This window comes from Ursus maritimus, unplaced genomic scaffold (assembly GCF_017311325.1).
Source record: "Ursus maritimus isolate PB19 unplaced genomic scaffold, ASM1731132v1 scaffold_1, whole genome shotgun sequence".
NCBI classification, from domain to species: Eukaryota; Metazoa; Chordata; class Mammalia; order Carnivora; family Ursidae; genus Ursus; species Ursus maritimus.
This window is the reverse complement of record NW_024423343.1, coordinates 25,171,659-25,189,634: the sequence shown is the minus strand read 5'-3', so window position 1 is coordinate 25,189,634 and position 17,976 is coordinate 25,171,659.

The following is a 17,976-nucleotide window of genomic DNA, read 5'->3' as shown; positions in this document are numbered from 1 at the left end:
AACACTCTGTTTGAATAATGGCACTGGTGTCTCCTTTCACGGCAGTAATCATGACCAAGGGCCTCTCTCTTTGGGAGGACAGTTTTATTGTTTAGACACATTTCAGCGTTCAGTAAAAACAGGTTTTGTTGGTTATCATTTAAGGCTCGCTGGCAAATTCAGTGAGGGCTTCTAGGTGTGCTGTGATACCCTCTGGGCCAGTGGAGGGAACAAAGGCAGCAGCCAAATGATCACACCAGTGAGAAGCAGAACACGATCAGCTGGCCTTGAGGAGAGAGGCTGGCAGCTTCAGGAGCTTGACCTGGTTGTATGCACCACGCAAGCTGGCTGGGGCAGGCAGCACAGTCAGGTACGAGGGGAGGGACTAAGGGTGGGATATACCAGACCACAGTCCCCGCCTTCTCCCTTCTTTCAATGGTGCGTGTAGAGTATATCTCAACAGGTCCAGTTTGCGGTAGGACAAGGGTCCCAGTGGAGACTGAGTAGTCCCCTTCATGCAGGGGTGCAAAGCAGCTCACCCATCCCCCAGGGGCATCCCCTTGCAAATTCCAGTACGTAACTCCTTTCCCAGGCACGATGCATGTTCTCAGCAGCATCGCATGCTGATTCACGGTGAGTCAGGCAGTGCCTGTTTCCTGAGACTTCTATCCCTTTACAGTATTGGGTGCCTCAGCGGAGCTCCCCAGCCTGGTCTATGGGGCAACGGGCCCTACCAGTTGTTCATTCCTATGTAGTAAAGCCTGAGACTGTACTTCAGTCCACCCAGTCAAGTTAGTAATTTAATCTGCTGCTTTAATATTTCATTTTTCCTTTTTATTAACCATACTGCTTGAGGATTATAGGGGACATGGAACCTCTATTCAATGTCATGTTCTTTTGCCCGGTCTTGTACATCATGACCTTTGAAGTGTGACCTCTGATTACTATTCCATGAGGGTATCTTTACGTAGTGTTCAGCTTCTCTGATCCCCTAATGGTGGCAGCCTGGTTTGTATGGCAATAGGAAAAAGCTTGGGTTAAACCAGAGGCAGTGTCCACACAAACCAGAACATATTTAGCAACTTCATTTGCAGGGAGGAGACCAATATAGTCAATTTGCTAATCCCTCACCAGTTGGGAACTCCGGTGGATGGCCTCCGATTCCTTTTGACAGTTGTCCTGGACATGTGTAGAGCATGCAAGACATGCTGTTACTGCATTAACCAAGTCACTGTATTTCAAGGGCAATCCAGCATCCGTGGCAATATGTCATCCCACCTGGACACCATGATGTCCACTCTTTGTATGCACCCAATCTTCTGCATCTCCTGAAGGGTCGTTTGCTAGGGCTCGTATCCAAGGCTGGGCATTGGCTTCCCGCTTGCCAGAGGGTGTCCATGCCTTATGAGCTAAGACGTGGGAGACAGTGAGGACTGTCTCAGACCCTTGCAGATGGACTCAAATGTCTTTCCACATATCCTGATCATCTTGTTGATGACCTCCTCCTGCGCACCCGCACAGTATTTGAAGACATTAATGTAAATACCAAAATGATCATCTGTAAGAGATCAAACTGTTGTTTTCCAGGAAATGGGAAATAGGAGCGAGCATGTAGAGGACTGTTATTTTTGGTTAAAAAAAAGACCTTTTCAGTGTTTTCAAAAAAACCCTTTGACCTTTAAATGATTCACATCTATAATTTTGTTTAAATTTAAGGCTAAAATTAAAAGTTTTGGATAAAAAGGGAAAAATAATAATGCCACCAGAGTGTAAGTAAGTAAGATGGCAAATAAGAGTATCAAACATTTAGTTAAGTACGTATTTGCAATATGCGCAGCTTTTAAAGCACTGAATACGTATATTCACACGGAGACACATGCACATACACATCCCACAGCCTACTGGAAACATCAAAGATGTTAATGGATTTTTATGTATTCCAACTTTCTTTTAAATGTCTCACATCCTGTGGAATTCTTTGTTATAAACATATATTCTTTTTTTTAATATATTGCCCAAAGAACTGTTTTCACTCTGAATAGTTAATGTGAGATTATCCAAGATATGTCTTCATGGGTGAGACTAAAATTAATACTATATCTCTAAGTAATACCTCTGTAAGTAGATGCGTTGTCAGACCTCAATCTTATTAAAAAGTCATTCACTTAGTAGCAAATGCCAGTGGTTCCAAATGCAAATGCACACTCTTTGTATTTATTTCATGCCAGCACACTGCAGAAAACTGCTGGGTACGAGATCTTTGCCTGATGTCTCAACTAATTTTAAATTTCCAATATCCTATACAGCTTACAGTTACCAGGTACTTCTTGGTTAGACTTTTTAACATGCTTAAGTGAAAAACATGTGAGAAAAAAATGTGTGTAGAGGCGCCTTGTGGCTCAGTTGGTTAAGCATCTGCCTTCGGATCAGGCCATGATCCCAGGGGCTTGGGATCCAGCCCCATGTTGGGTTCCCTGCTCAGCAGGAAGTCTGCTTCTCCCTCTGTCCCTCTCCCTGCTTGTGCTCCCTTTCCATCTCTCTCTCTCAAATAAATAAATAGAATCTTTAAAAAATGGTAATTTGATGAAGCAAAATAGCTTTCATATTTAAGACAGAATTTGGTAATCACCTAATAATCACAAAGTAAATGTTGAGGATTTGGCTCCATGACTGGCTCTCATAATTGCTGGAAAACTTTAAATGATGCAGAGGATATCTTTAGTCATTCTTGTCTCAACCTAAGGAGTGGTACAGATGTAGAGGGGCTGATTCAAAAGAGAGAAGTTTGTTTCTTTTCAAGATAACTGTCAGGTACAGGAACATTATTGTCTCTAAGGGCAAAGGCATAAACTCTTAGTACCTTGGACATAGGAGGAATATTGCATTTCAAAAAATATACTACAGAAATGACCCTGGAAAACTGTCTTACAAGGAGTATTCCATTTAAACAAATATCCTACAGAAATGACTTGAAAAATTGTCTCACATGGAAACAGACCGATCCAAGTCACTTATTTAAGTAAAAGCCACCGTTCCAAAGTGCTTATAGGAAAATGAGAAAGAATACACAAAAACAGAATCCCAATTAATCTCTAAGGACATAACAGACATATCTCATAATGGTCATATAGAATCAATTTCCTGTAAAATGTATTGTTTTTAGCAGAAGAAATGTGTTGTCTATTAGATTTACCCTTTACTTCTAATTTAAAGAATACCACCATTTCTATCTTCTCTGTCATAATTACTCTCCTTGTTAACACCTCATAATGAGGAAAAGGCAAATTAGTTGTGTCATTATACCTTGCTGCTAAACAGAAGCAACACAGCCATTAATGACTTTAACATATGTTCATGTTTTCCTGGCCACTGGGAACTTCATTCATCTGTTTCTCCTTGAGGAGGCAAGACATGTCTGTTAATAACATGATTCTGAATTTCTTTCTCTGGGAGTCAATATGCAGACAAAATTTTCAGGTTCAACATTAGAGGTGAAGCAACTGAGAGATAAGGTGTCCATTAGGAATGAATGGCTGGAGAAGCATCTGTTCCTCACCTTTTCCTCCCCAAGCCATATGCCTGCCTTCATTACAAATCAGTCCACTAGGTGGCGATATAAATATGTTACACTTCAAGAAGGAGTCTGACTCTACAACGCAAAGGGTTCATAATTTTAATAAAAAACATAGCATTAAGCAACACACTAAGTATTTTAACAATGACTGGAGATCATGAATTTTATTCTTAGATCTGAGAGTTCAGTGATTACCAGATAATTAGCTTAGTAATTTAAGCTCCTCCCATCTCTCCCTCCTCAAAATAAAAGATACGCTTTTAATATTAGGAGAACCGTTTAGCTAATTGTTTCAGTTCTCAATTTTTTCTTGTCAAATCAGTCTAGTCTTGGTCAAGTTACTTAACCTCTTCATATCTCATTTTTTGTCTAGTGATCTAATGTGAGGAAGCATTAATAAAAATGATTATAAAACATTTTGCAAATTTTAGTGCCAAAGACAACTACACTGCTTTGAAGTCACCAGGAGTGTGACAAGTGTTCAGACAAGTACATAATTAAACTGTCCAAACTGCATTAGCCATTGATGGCGTTTAACTAGGGCTGACTGTCCCTATCGAACTATGAATTGAAATTACAGCGGCCTCTGCAGGTCCCCAGACTCTTCCAGACTTGGAGAACTGGGACGTTGGAGTTTGAAAGTTCATATGGATCTTTAATGACAACAATGAAAATAACATCAGATTGAAATCCCTTCAATTTCGCCTTCTGTTTTTCTTGGAAGAAATGGTAACTCTGCTAATTATCTTTAAGGAAGATGTTGACTGGCATTAGACATAAAGACAAAATAGAGCACTACAGCTCAAAATGGAAGGTTTTTTATAACCTTCACATCCCGGCTTTCTCCACTCCATGAGCATAATTGAGGTCACATTACTATTTGTGCTGAGTCGCACTGAAACCAAGCTCCCACCTGCTCATACAGGAATGTCATTTTTCCACAAATGTTTCTGAGAATCCTCGAGATGTGATTTAAATGTCTGCTACACTGAGTCTGGTTATCATCCACCATCCCTGGTAGCTGAGCCAGATTCCTGAAGCTGCTAGAATCCCGTGCCGTACCACAAAGGGGCCACTTAAGCAGAGCTGCTTTGTTGCCCCTCACCTGCTGGCCCCCGTCAAGAAAAGCAGATACCACTTCAATTACCAACCACAAAGGGAATTTAACGTAAGGGAATAGTTACTTAGAGGACAGAAGGACCGAGAATCTAACAGGGGGCTGTGAACAACCCTAAGATTAGCACTAGCAAGAAGTTCGTACACACCTGAACTGGAGGCACAAGGAAGGAGGGATATGACCAGGAGCTAACAGGGGAAAGCTGCAACCACAGGAGAGTCTGTCAGGGGATGGATTCATGGAAGAGGACAGCCACTGCTCAAGAATCTTCCAGAACAGAGTGGAGGTAGAGAAATACCCAGGCTTCTTTGTCTCCCTCTAACCTCCCCCTAGTTCTTCTCATTGTCTTAACCTAGCTGAAAGCAAGCTGACTTAGAAGCTGCCAGGGGTGCCGCCATACAGAGCTGAGCAGAGCAGAGGTGAAACATGGGCAGGAAGGCAAATGGGTGCAAAATGTGGACAAGAAGATTGGCTGCAGTGGCCGGATTGATGCTAGCGGCTGTTCATTCTGCTAGTGCCGCCTCGAACACCCAAGGATGCGATCAAGCTCTTCACTACATGTAGACCACCCGTAGGCATGGCCTTGGAGATACCCGGCATGGCACAGCACCAAGTACCAAAGCGCTAGGGGGGCTAGGGCCATCCCAAATGTTCAGGCCACCCCTGCACGAGCAGAGGCCAACCCCAATCCCTGCGAGGTCAGTTGGATTTCCTGGAAAAAGAAGCAGCCGTCTATGAGTCCAGCCGCCAGGGACATCCACCTCAGATCTTTCCAGTAACAATCTGTAAGGTCAAATCAGTCGGTGATAAATAATAGAAAATTCAAAAATTCAAAACATTTTAAAAAGCTTGGTAGAGCAAGAGAGAAATACAGGGGTCAACTGGGTATTGAGAGTGTTTAATACTTGCTGAGCTGCTACCACTCACTGCCACAGAAACGAGACAATTAAGCAGCATTTCCAAAGACTCCCAAACTCATAACCTAAAAAAACAAACACACATACCCACACAAAACACAAAACAAAACAAACAAACAAACAAAACTGGGATCAGGCTGTTGCTATCAGCAGACTTGGGCCAGGCCCCACCATCCCTTCATGGAAACCGTCAATGATCTTTTGCTCCAAAGCAACTATACTCCACCCTTGGTCAAGATTAGACTGCTTGCCCCCGAAGGAGGCCCCCACAAGCCAGTCACTGCAAGCGCAGCAAAGGCCACTATCTAGTTCCACCCTGAGCCAAATACAGTCAGACTTTAACACGAGCCAGGCACGCCTACCCTTTATGGCTCTCCCCCCGGGAAGGCCACCCTCCGGTGGGCTGGCCTCTGCCATCCGTACACACACAATGCCGGAGAAGACATCTCACCTACGCCCAGATATGGCTGTCTATGGGGAAGCATCAAAACCCCCCTGCAGGGGCTCGGAAGCACCAGAGAGTCTATGCTTCATTTTCAAGATAGGTTTGTAAATCATCCCGTACCTACTGTGATCCTAGTTTGTAAACAAACCATTCTGTTTCTAGAGGACTCATGCCCGAGATGGAGAAGCAAGGTTTTGGATGAACCAGCAGTTGGGGGACAGTGGCGGGGATTTAGCTGAACTCCGTTATTTGCAGCTGATGTTGGTGGACGTGCTGCTCCTTTCAGCAAAATCAGGGACGTTCCAGCTTAGATACCCTAGAGAGAATCCTGTAACCAATCAGATTCAATACAAGATGTTGGAGAAGAAATAAAAAGTCTGGAGAAAAAAGAAAAAGAAAAATGGATCTAGAAATCCATAAAATGGACTGATTTATTACAAATTTGTTACGGATACATCATGGGTTTTTTAATAGATTCTATCAAGAAAGACAAACCTTTCATGATAGGTATTTTGTCCCTTTGGGCATTCTACAGAAAACACAATAGAACGTTCTAATCTCTTACCTGAGATTCTGGTTGCAACTATGCGTGACCTTGTAAATACAGTCACATTGGAGTGTGTGTGCCAGTCTGGTCCACGGCTGGTCAGTGTGACTCAGCTCCCCTATTCTGCATATGCTGACAAAGCTGTTGATGTGGAAAAGGGGCTTGACCTGTGGGCGTGGTCAGCTGTCTTCGGTCAGGTGCTTCCTTCCCACACCGAGCAGGACCAGGTTTCCACTTGAATAGGTCAGGTTAAAATCTGACTGTGTAACAATCAGGATTCAATCAGACAAGTTTCAGAGAGCAAATCTAATGGCAGACGTTTGCAGGGCTGAACAACTGATAAACATAGGAACCTAGGCCCTAAGGGCAGGAGGTGGGGAGGGAGTATCTAAGAACACAGAACAGAAGCCAGAAAGGTAGGATTTATAAGAGCTCAATTCATGTGTTATATTGAATGAAATGAACTAGGAAAACTGTGAATGAGGCTGTAAATGCACGTCAGGATTGGGGAGAATTTTATTACCCACTGGAGTTACACTCTTCCATATTTTGGTATTACTGGGTTTTTTTCAGAGTAATACACACTTTAAATTTTTCCCCAACCACATCAAAGCAGTATTCTGAACAGTAGTTGCTGCTATTTCAGGAGTTATGGTTTTTACTTTTATTTTTATTTTAGTGAAGTCAACGGTTTCTATAGAGTGCCCTGAAGCTATTTTTAAAGACCCATCTTCAGTGGTATACTTTTTCACACTTTAGTGTAGACATGAGCCTTAGAGGGGAAAAAATAGGGCCATATTTGAATGTAAAACAGATACAGATAGCAAAAAAGAAATGTTGATTGCATTCTTTTGTTTTCCTTCAAGAAATGGCAAATATATAGCTTTCTCAGTTAGGACTTGCTTCCTAAACATGGAATGTATGACCTGGTGTCATGCCACACAATCTTTGATTCTGAGGTGGGAAGGGATAATCCCTCTAGTCCTACTTTTATCACCCAGGCAGGAATCGGCTTGTCGTAATCCCTGACAGAAGCAGACAGCTTCCGCTTCAAATGCCTGAAGAGATAAGGACCTCACAATTTCACAAGATCACTCTATCCTGCCCTGTCTAGAAAATATATGGATCCGAAACCTGTGTACTCATAGCTAATGTGCATCTTTCTCAGGTACATTTATGGAACTCCCCAGAATAATTCACCTTTATCCTAAAGCCCTTCCAATATGGAGGCAGTACCACTGTGGCAGTACCACAGGATGGACAGGCTGAACTGCTATTTCAGAAACTCTTAGAAATACATAATCTGGGGAAACATTCCAAAACTGTGTCTTAACCAAACTCGGTCTCTATAAAGAAGCACGTGTGAGATTCCAATCAGATCTACTATTTAAATAGAAGCTAACTTATTTATTTATACATAATTTAAATGTTGCTGTACCATTTTTTTCATCATTCACTTTTCTTGAATCAGTGCACAGCTCCCTTACACGATTCCTCCATCTGATGTGAGGCAATGTTGCTTTGCAGTTAATGTCACTGGGGGGATATTGGTGGAGAGAGAAAAGAACAGGAAATGCCAGATCTAATCCTGTACTTTATTGACTCTAACATGCCATTGGTTACAAGGTACACTTTTATTTTATGGACCACTGTGGATCAATGAATTATGGTATTGATTAGCTTGAAGCTAAGTGAAAGCTGAACCAGACCATGGCCTCTCTTCCTATTCTTTTTTTTTTTTTTAAGATTTTATTTATTTATTCTGAGAGAGTGAGAGAACTTGTGCAAGCAGGGGGACGGGCAGAGGCAGAGGGAGAGAGAATCTCAAGCTGACGCCATACTGAGCACAGAGCCCAATAGGTTTAGATCTCAGGACCCTGGGCTGAAATCAAGAGTCAGACGCTTAACCGACTGAGCTCCCAGGTGCCTCTCTTCCTATTCTGTTCTGAGGATAGGGATGGCTGAGGACAGGAGCAGGATCACACGAGTGACTGTTTCTCTCTCTATTTATGTTACTCATGCCAAATACTCAAATAATGAGAATGGACTAGGTGTGTGGAGTGAGGGACAACATAAATATGTTTCACATTTAAAAACATATATCATCGTTTGAAGGTAGCTAACAGCCTAGTGAGGTCTCTAGATGACAGCAATTTTCCTATTTCTTTATCTTAGGACTCTGCATTCCTGGCACATAAATACCAAGTGTACATTTATTCAACTTTATTAATTGCATGTCACTTTGTGTGAAGCTTATTTCTTCTTATTATTATTTTTGATGTTATGAGAAACAATAAAGGCAGGACGAAAAACAGACTGACAGCTGTGGGATAGGGTGGGGATCGGAGATGGGAAGAAGAGGGAGAACTGAAGACATCGTTGCATTACTGTGTTTCATCGCATGGTAATCAATGTCTTCCTTAAAATATCAAATTAAAAGAACAAGTCAACGATACCACATGCAGGAAGTTGTACCGAAAACTAGAACAAAAAAGAAGGCTGCGTCAGTGGAAGGACTTGCCATTGGTAGTAGTAGAGGCGAATGTTTTTAAATGGTCAGTGGCTACGGACGTTGGACACACACAACCTAGCAATAAATATTATCATGGTTAAAAAATTAGGCGTGGGTTAGTTTAACATCGATGCTGAAGTTCAGGAGAGGGAATTTCACTACAGAAAATTCCTTAGAGAGAATAATGATTGAATTTATACTGTAAACAACAACAACTAACAACTCAAGCTGAGAGAGCTACAAGCTCCAATGGTCTACTAACCCCTTGCTGTAGTAAATAAACAAGATAATCTGAAAACTTTCTTGATTCTTTAGAAGATGAGAATGTTTTACTACACTTGTTTCTGAAGTTTAACATAGTTCAGGGGTCTAACTATCATCTGGCAGTTACACCCTAACGTCAATTATTGCCAGAGGGTGGTATTGGCAGCTATTGTCAACTTGACACTGAAACCTATGTATGACATGTGATCTTTTTTTCTTTCCCTTAAATATTCAGAGGAATCAGAGTGCTATTATTCAATTCTCTCTCATCTCTTTATTAGCTGGGCAAGAAAATCATTTTATTGAATTATAGTTACACGCATGGCAAAAATTATTTTTCTGGATTACTGGGAGGGAAATGTAATATGAGGAGCAGAGAAAGGCTATGGTATAGACTGGACATTCTTTCTAGAATATAACCCCATCTGGACTATAGTATATTGATTACAAAACTGGTCTGTTCTTCTTCCCCATACCCATCGATGAGGGAGCAGAAGGCAAACTGAGGACAAAGCAGAAGCTGACAACACACAACCCCCCTAACCCCCTAACCCCCCAACCCCTGCCAGATGGGATATGTGACATTCCTCATGAACTCCTGGCTGCCCTAAAGCTAAGGAAAGGAAAAAAAAATAGTTAAATTATAGAGATCACAATCCTGCAAGACATGAGTCTCCCTCAGTTTACAAATGTTTTAGCAGTCTACAAGAATAAAACATTTCTATCAATAACCTAGCTTCCAGAAGAACATGTAGGTACAATTAAATGTCCTTAGAACCTGCAGCCCATTGACAGATACTTGAGTCAGGCAGAGTGTCATGTTCCTCCAGGAAGCTCCTAACTATCTTCACGTTAATGCCTCGTACAGAGAAAAACAACCTAAACTTGACAATGGCAAGGCCTCCAGTACCCTGTGAGTCTTCTTTAACATAGGAAAATCTTTTTGAAACCTCCCTTTTCCTTACCTCCCCCAACCCCTAATATATAATCAGCCACCCCTCACAACCCCGGGACAGGAGCTCTTTCTGCCCCCGGGTCCTGTCCCCATGCTTTAATAAACCACCATTTTGCACCACAGACATCTCAAGAATTCTTTCTTGGTCATTGGCTCCAGACCTCACCCCACTGAACCTCATCTTTACTCCAAAATCACACCCCCCCATGTCCTTTGCAACATCTTTGCAGCCTCTGCCATCAAGAGGAGTATTTCTTTGCCTCTGAAACAGAGATGATCTTTTAACTTGATTTGGCCAAACAAAGTGACAGAATTGATGGTGTTACAGTTCTAAGCATAGACCTCAAAACACCTTGCCTCTCCCTCTCTTTCTCTCCCTACTGATGTGGGAAACAAAGGCAGAAGGAAATGTAGATAAAATAAATGTCCTTATAATCTGCAGCCCATTGACAAGTACTTGAGGCGGGCAGAGTAAAACCTTCCTCCAGGAAGCTCCCAACTGTCTTGACATTAATGCCTGCTAGAGGGAAAAACAACCTGGTTTGACATTAGCAAGGCTTCTGGTATCCTTCCAGTCTTCTTTAGCATAGGAAAATCCTTTTGGAATTTCTCTTATCTTTACTTCCCCCAACTCCAAAGTATATAATCGTTACTCCTCATAATCCTGAGGCAGCAGGGAACAACAGGCAGTGGTGGCTTTCTGCCCACAGGTCCCATCCCCCTGTTTTAATAAAACCACCATTTTGCACCAAAGAAGTCTCAAGAATTCTTTCTTGGTCATCAGCTCTGGACCTCACCCCACCAAACCCTACCTATAGTCAAAAACTACATCATCTACCAGTTTCTATCAACACATACCTCAACCAATCAAACAAACCCCAGCTAGTCTGGTGGAGGATGAGAAACCTTGTGGAGCAGAACCCAGAGTTGAGAACATTCTAGACTAGCTGGCCCTGAGCCAGCCACCAGCTGACCCAGATGCATAATAAATCTGGCCAGTCAGGATCTGTTGAGTCTGGCCTAAATCAGCAGGACGTCCTAGACAACCCATAGACCTAGGAGCTAAAATAAGAGTTTATTACCATATATCACCGAAGGTGGTTGTTTGTCACGCGGAATTATTGTGGCAAAAGGTAACTGACCTAGGGCAGTTTCTAAATTCAAGCTTTTCTTCCTTTCTCAACTCCAGTGACTCAATGGACACTGACAAGTGTCAGTAGATGGAAACATTTATTTCTTTCCTCCAGTCTAGTTCAAAACTTCTAGAAGTTCCCAAGGGAAATAACGTTATTACTTTTTTTTTTTTTTCACTTTTCTTGCTACTAGTTGTCCAACTTCTTTTTCTCTGTTTATCTGAGGGAAAAACAACAACAACAACAACAACAACCAAACTGTTAAAAAGCCAATCTCTGGAGGGGTGTCTGGGTGGCTCAGTCGGTTAAACGTCTGCCTTTGGCTCAGGTCTTGATTCCAGGGTCCAGGGGATCCAGCCAGCGGGGAGTCTCCTTCTCCCTTTCCTTAGCCCCTCTCCTCACTCCTGTTTTCTCTCTCTCTCTCTCTTTCTCTCTCTCTCTCTCTCAAATAAATGGGATATGAAGAAGTCAATCTCTGGAATCCCGAGTTTCCTTTTTTATCTACCCACCCACTCCTTAGGGTCTCCTGTCAACCAGTTTAAGATCCTTCACTCACCCCATGGACCTGAAGGAAGAAATGACTGAAAAGGCCTAAACCATTATGGAGAGAGTTGAATTTTGAGCTCAAAGCCTGACATTGTTTTTTTCTTAAATGGTAATCTTAGGTCATTTGCATCAGAATCGTCCTGGAGAGCTAACTGAAATGCACACTGTGGGCCTCACCCAGATTTAGCACAACAGTAACAGATTGAGTAGAAGTGGACACAGTTGCCTTTCACTGCGATTTTGTTTTTTGTTTAATGTTATTTTCCACTGCTGAAATTTTTTTAAAGAGTCAGATCAGCAGTCAGCTCTTTCATTTTAACAAAAGGGGAGTTTTGTTTGCAGTCAGGGATCCATCAAGAAAAAAGAAACTATTTTATGCATTCCAATTATACAAGTTCATATTTGGATGAAAAATTAGAGAAAAATAAAAAATTGCTCAAATAATGTAAGGGCTAAGAAAACAGAGTTTAGGAAAGCTGTCACCAGCAATCCTAACCTACATCACCTAAGCAACCAGTTCTTAAGGAGTTAAGCTGAAGTTACTTCAAATGTTACCTCTGACACCAGCCCACGTTTCTGTCCACAACAGAGATTCTGGAGATTAATGATTTATCCTTGCTTTCACTTTCCAGATTTCTTGCAAGTGTCTCTCATTAGCTGACTCTAAATAGAAACCAGATTGAGAAGGGATTCTGGGAAATGTAGTTCCCAACTTCCCCTCTGTCACACAGACATATTTTATGGGGCTAGTAATATTAGGGGCCAAATTGAAACAGAGATTTAAAAAAAAAAAAAGAAAAAGCCTCCTCCTTTAAGTAGAAAGCTGGAGTATGAGTAAGATCTCAACATTATTTACATTTAAGTTTTGAGAATTAAACCAGGAAAAGATTGAGGTGGGCATTTCTATCATATTCTAGAGGTATCAACAATTTGGTCTTCATAAGGGGCTGAGACAGTTTCTATCTTTCATTACATGCTAAGTTTTCCCTAAAACTTTGGTGAAAATTTGATGTTTTATTTTCTAATTATGCAATCCGTTAGTGTATATCTTCCTAAATTTTCATGAGACAATATGTAGCAACATTTGACCTTCTCTTACTGATTTCATGGAAAATATTTCTAATTTTATGTCCATCATTATTTCTTATGGAACTGCCATCACTAATACTGCTGTTGTACTAACTGAACATGGGGGAATTAATACTCTTTGTAAAATCCCTTAAAAATAAGACTAAATACAACAATACCCTAGAGATTGTAAGCAACAAAACCGACATATGTGACTGCTAATGCCATGAGATGGAGGTCAGATTCAACAGGTTTTTGTCCTGGAACCTACATGTGAAAGTTGGTCAGTTCAAAGTTCATGAGCAAAGAACAATCTGTACATATATATGAATTTCCATCTCAGGCAAAAATGAAGGTCAGATGTATGGCAGGGAATGAAAGCAGTCTCTACGCAGCAAGCCAGTGAGGTGAGTATTGTCCTGTCCCCATTCTGTACATGTTGGAGTTGAGGGTCAGAGATGATAAAAAATTAAATCAAAGAGTTTATTAAGTCAATGAGTTTATTTTATTTTATTTTTTAAAAGATTTTATTTGTTTATTTGACAGAGAGAGAGAGAGACAGCCAGCGAGAGAGGGAACACAAGCAGGGTGGAGTGGAAGAGGAAGAAGCAGACTCCCAGCAGAGCAGGGAGTCTGATGCGGGGCTCCATCCCAGGTCCCCGGGACCATGACCTGAGCCAAAGGCAGACGCTTAATGACTGAGCCACCCAGGTGCCCCAGTCAAAGAGTTTATTAAACAAAAATTCTGAATTTAAATCTCTAGCTTCTGACTCCAAACCATGTGCTTTCCCTACTTCATCTCTCTGACTCCATAAGTACAATTTTCCAGCATGTAAAGTCCTTTCTGGTTTGCAGCAAGGAGAATCTGGCCCTGTTTTCTATCTTGCTGCTGTCTTTTCAGCCTCCACTAAGGATTCTCGAGTTGGGAAGGAGGAAATGCTTCATTTTTAAGGTCTCTAACTTTCCTCTCTGGGGCTTTTTCATATTTTTTTTTTGGTTTCAATGGTGACAAACAAAAGTTGCAAATCAAAGTGTTTCTTACTTTATCGTGGATGACCTTTTTTGTTTCAGTTCTCCCGATGTCTATTGCTTCTTCCTACCACCACATCGATTTCTTTCCAGATTTCTTCTTTCATTCTGTGGGTAGTCTTAGTGGAACATTGAAACCAGTGTTTGCCTCCCACTATGGACGATGAAGTGGCTGAGTACTTCTGCTCCCCACCCTGTCACATCTTAGGGTGGACTTGTGCTGAAGATTGACCAACCAAATGCTCTCCTCTAGAGCTTTGAATTTTGATCAACGGATGAAAGGCACAGGGATAATTTGGAGATCTTGTGAGTCAATGGCAACTTCTGCTATAAAATTACTTCTGTCTTCCCTGTTTCAATGTTGCTTTCGTTTCTATCAGTTTCCAAAAAACAAACTTCTCTTACAGTTTGTGAGTATAAACTGCTACTATACTTACTTTTCTTATTGAAGTTAGCCAGATTCAATTTCTATAGTTTGCAATTTAAGAATCCAAACTAATATAGTAATCTTTCTAATTATTAATTCATTTACCTGCCTTAACTCAATCATAAGATGTAAATAATGAATATTAAAAATAAATGAGAAAGCTGGAAAGGAAATTACTTTTATTAGGGAATTATCTTATACTTAATGTATAATTTGTATAAAAATCAGGAATGCTTTCAGTTGTAAATAGAAGAAAAAAATCCATTGTGCTCGAAAATCATGGAAGAAAAATGAAAGAAAAAATGAGGATAAAAAAGATAAGATGGAATTTAGACTAAGTACTACCCAACAAAGTGGAAGCACACTTTTAGTGAATTTATGGTGTATGTGTTGTCATAATTAACATAAAGGGTGTCTCGACTTTGATGAAGAACTTTCCAGAAGTCTAAACAACAACAACAAAAAAAAACCATTGCCAGTTGTGTATACTAAATATTGCTAAGATAAAAAGTAAGCATTTGCTCAGAAGGAAAATTATTCCTCATACTGACTTCAGAGAAAAAAATCTAGTCTCCTGTTTTCTCACATAAGAACTGTCCAAAATGCAGTAAATAGTGTCTGCAAACATACCTCCAGAGGAACCACTACAGCATGGTTCACAGACTGTTTTTAACATTCTTCAGTGTAAGTCAGTAGTACCATGCCAAAGTGAATTCACTGAAAGCGGTTTTATGAGGGTCAAAAATGATATGACCCAGGTATGTAACTCTCTGTAGGCCTGTTGTTTTATCCATGCGGAGAGCCTACAATATTTAGAGAAATGGGTAGGTGGCTGACATTCAAAAACTCTTTCAAAACTACTGTTTCCCGAAAGTATTGCTGAGAAATGAATTTAAGGTCACACTCTCTAGCAATTATCTGCTGAGCAGCTATTCTGTGTTGGCTGTGGAGCAGATGGTTAATCTAGCCATCCTTAAATTGGAGTAACTGAAGACAGAAGGATAAATAGAAAGAAATTGTTTTTCTGCTTGAAAAAGGGAGAAGCATGCACTAGGAAGAGTTAAGATTATCCTTAAGAAAGTATTATGAGATTCAAAACAAAGGATTAAAGATAGCATTAAAAGTAATGCCTTACGGACAAAAAATGTAGAAGAAATCGGTTAAATAGCTTCCTCTTTGGAATGAACATACAGTTAGTTATACAACCCACTGTCTAACCAAAGCAAGAAAGTTTTGAGAAACTTCAAACAAACAAATTAACTAATTTTTAAAATGGATAAACTAACAGTTTAAGAGATAGAGTACATTTAAGAGTTTAGGTGGCCCAGCTATATTAAAATAGAACTATCAAAATCTTCATTAAACTAATTATTTTCTAAAAATATAGTCTTTTCAAATCTGACCACAAGAAATTATGAACAGAAGAGTTACTAGGAAATTGTTATGGAATGGATGCTTGTGTCTCCTTGAAATTTATGTTGAAGCCTAAACTCCAAATGTGATGGTATTTGGAGGTGAGGACTTTGGGAGATTATAAGGACTTTGGTAAATCCCCCATGAATACGATTAATGACTCTATAAGAAGAAATGTCAGAAAGATGATCTTTCTTCTTCTTCTTCTCTCTGCCATGTGAGGACAAAATGAATGTTAGCCATCTGCACACCAGGAAGTATGTTCTCACCAGAATATGACCATGCTGGCGCTCTGATCTTGGGCTTCAGAGCCTCCAGGACTGTGAGAAATAGTTTTGTTGTTTAAAACACCCAGTTTATGTATATTTAGTATAGCGGCCCAAATCAGCTGAGACAGAAACTGAATAGAGAAATTTATAAAAATAACTGACTTAAACTCAACCATATCAACAATTACATTAAAGGTAAATCAATACTCTGTGGTCGGCAAAATCATAGTCTTCAAAGATGTCTACACCTAATCTCTGGAACATGTGAATACGTTGCCTTACTAAGCAAAGGGGATATTGAAAATGTGATTAAGATTATGGACCTTGAGTGAGGAAATTATTTTGGATTATCTGGGTTGGACCAATATAATCACATGGACCTTTAAGAATGGAGACTCTCAGCCAGAGTCAGAGAAAAAGATGTGATGATGAAATTAAGGTCAGAGAAATGTTATATTGTTAGCTCTCATAACAGAGAAGTAAGACTGTGAAACAACAAATGTAGGTACATTCTAGAATTTGGAAAAGACAAGAAAAAATATTCTCTCTTAGAGCTGCCTAAAAGCAACACAGCCCTGATGACACCTTGATTTTAGCTCACTGAGATCTGTATTGGCTAACTATCTTCCAGAACTATAAAATAATAAATCCATGTTATTTAGGCCTCTGACTTTGCGGTAATTTGTTACACGGCAATAAAAAACTGATATGTTTCTCAAGTATAAGGTAGAGATTTTCAGTCTGAATTAAAAACAATAATAACAACATGTTATTTAGAATGAAGATACTTACATGAATACAAGAATACTGATAGCTGAAGTAAAAATAGAGAAAGAGATATACCATGCAAAAAAATTAACTACAAGAAAGTGGATTTGACTATATCAATAACAGACAAAGTTTACTTTAATGCAAGGTAATTTGATTACCAATTACAGAGAGTAACATTATATAGTGATGAAAGCTTCAACTCAAAAGAGAAACATAATCTTAAATGTGTATATAACTGATAACAAAGGTTCAAAATATATACAACAAAAATGGTAGAACTGCAGGGGCAATAATAAATCTATAATCATATGTGGGAATTTAAAAAATCTTTCTCAAAAATTAAACAAACAGACAAAAATATCAGGAGTTTTAGAATACTTGGAAAACTCTACTAAATGTGTTGGCCAAATTCACATTTATATCTACATAAACCAGCTATAATATATGAGATATTTTTAAGTACTCATAAAATATTCACCAAAAGAGCATGCTGGGTCAAAAATAAATCTCGATAAACGTCAAATAGTTGACATTATATGGAGTATGTTCTCTTACTACCAAGAATTAAAGGAGAAATCATGAACTAAAAGATAGTTAGAAAAATACCCATCTGTTTGAAAATTAAGCTATACATGTGTAGATAATCCATTTCCCAAAGATGAAATAACAATTAAAATAGAAAACATTTTGAATGAAATAACAACCCACACATTGATGTTTTTAGGATACAGCTAAAGCAGTGCTTAGAAGGGATTCTTTTTTAGCTTTAAATGTGCATATTAGGGGCGCCTGGGTGGCTCAGTTGTTAAGCATCTGCCTTCGGCTCAGGGCGTGATCCCAGCGTTGTGGGATCGAGCCCCACATCAGGCTCCTCTGTTGGGAGCCTGCTTCTTCCTCTCCCACTCCCCCTGCTTGTGTTCCCTGTCTCGCTGGCTGTCTCTCTCTCTGTCAAATAAATAAAAATAAAATCTTTGAAAAAAAAAGAAGCATCAAGATAAAAGTGTGAAAAA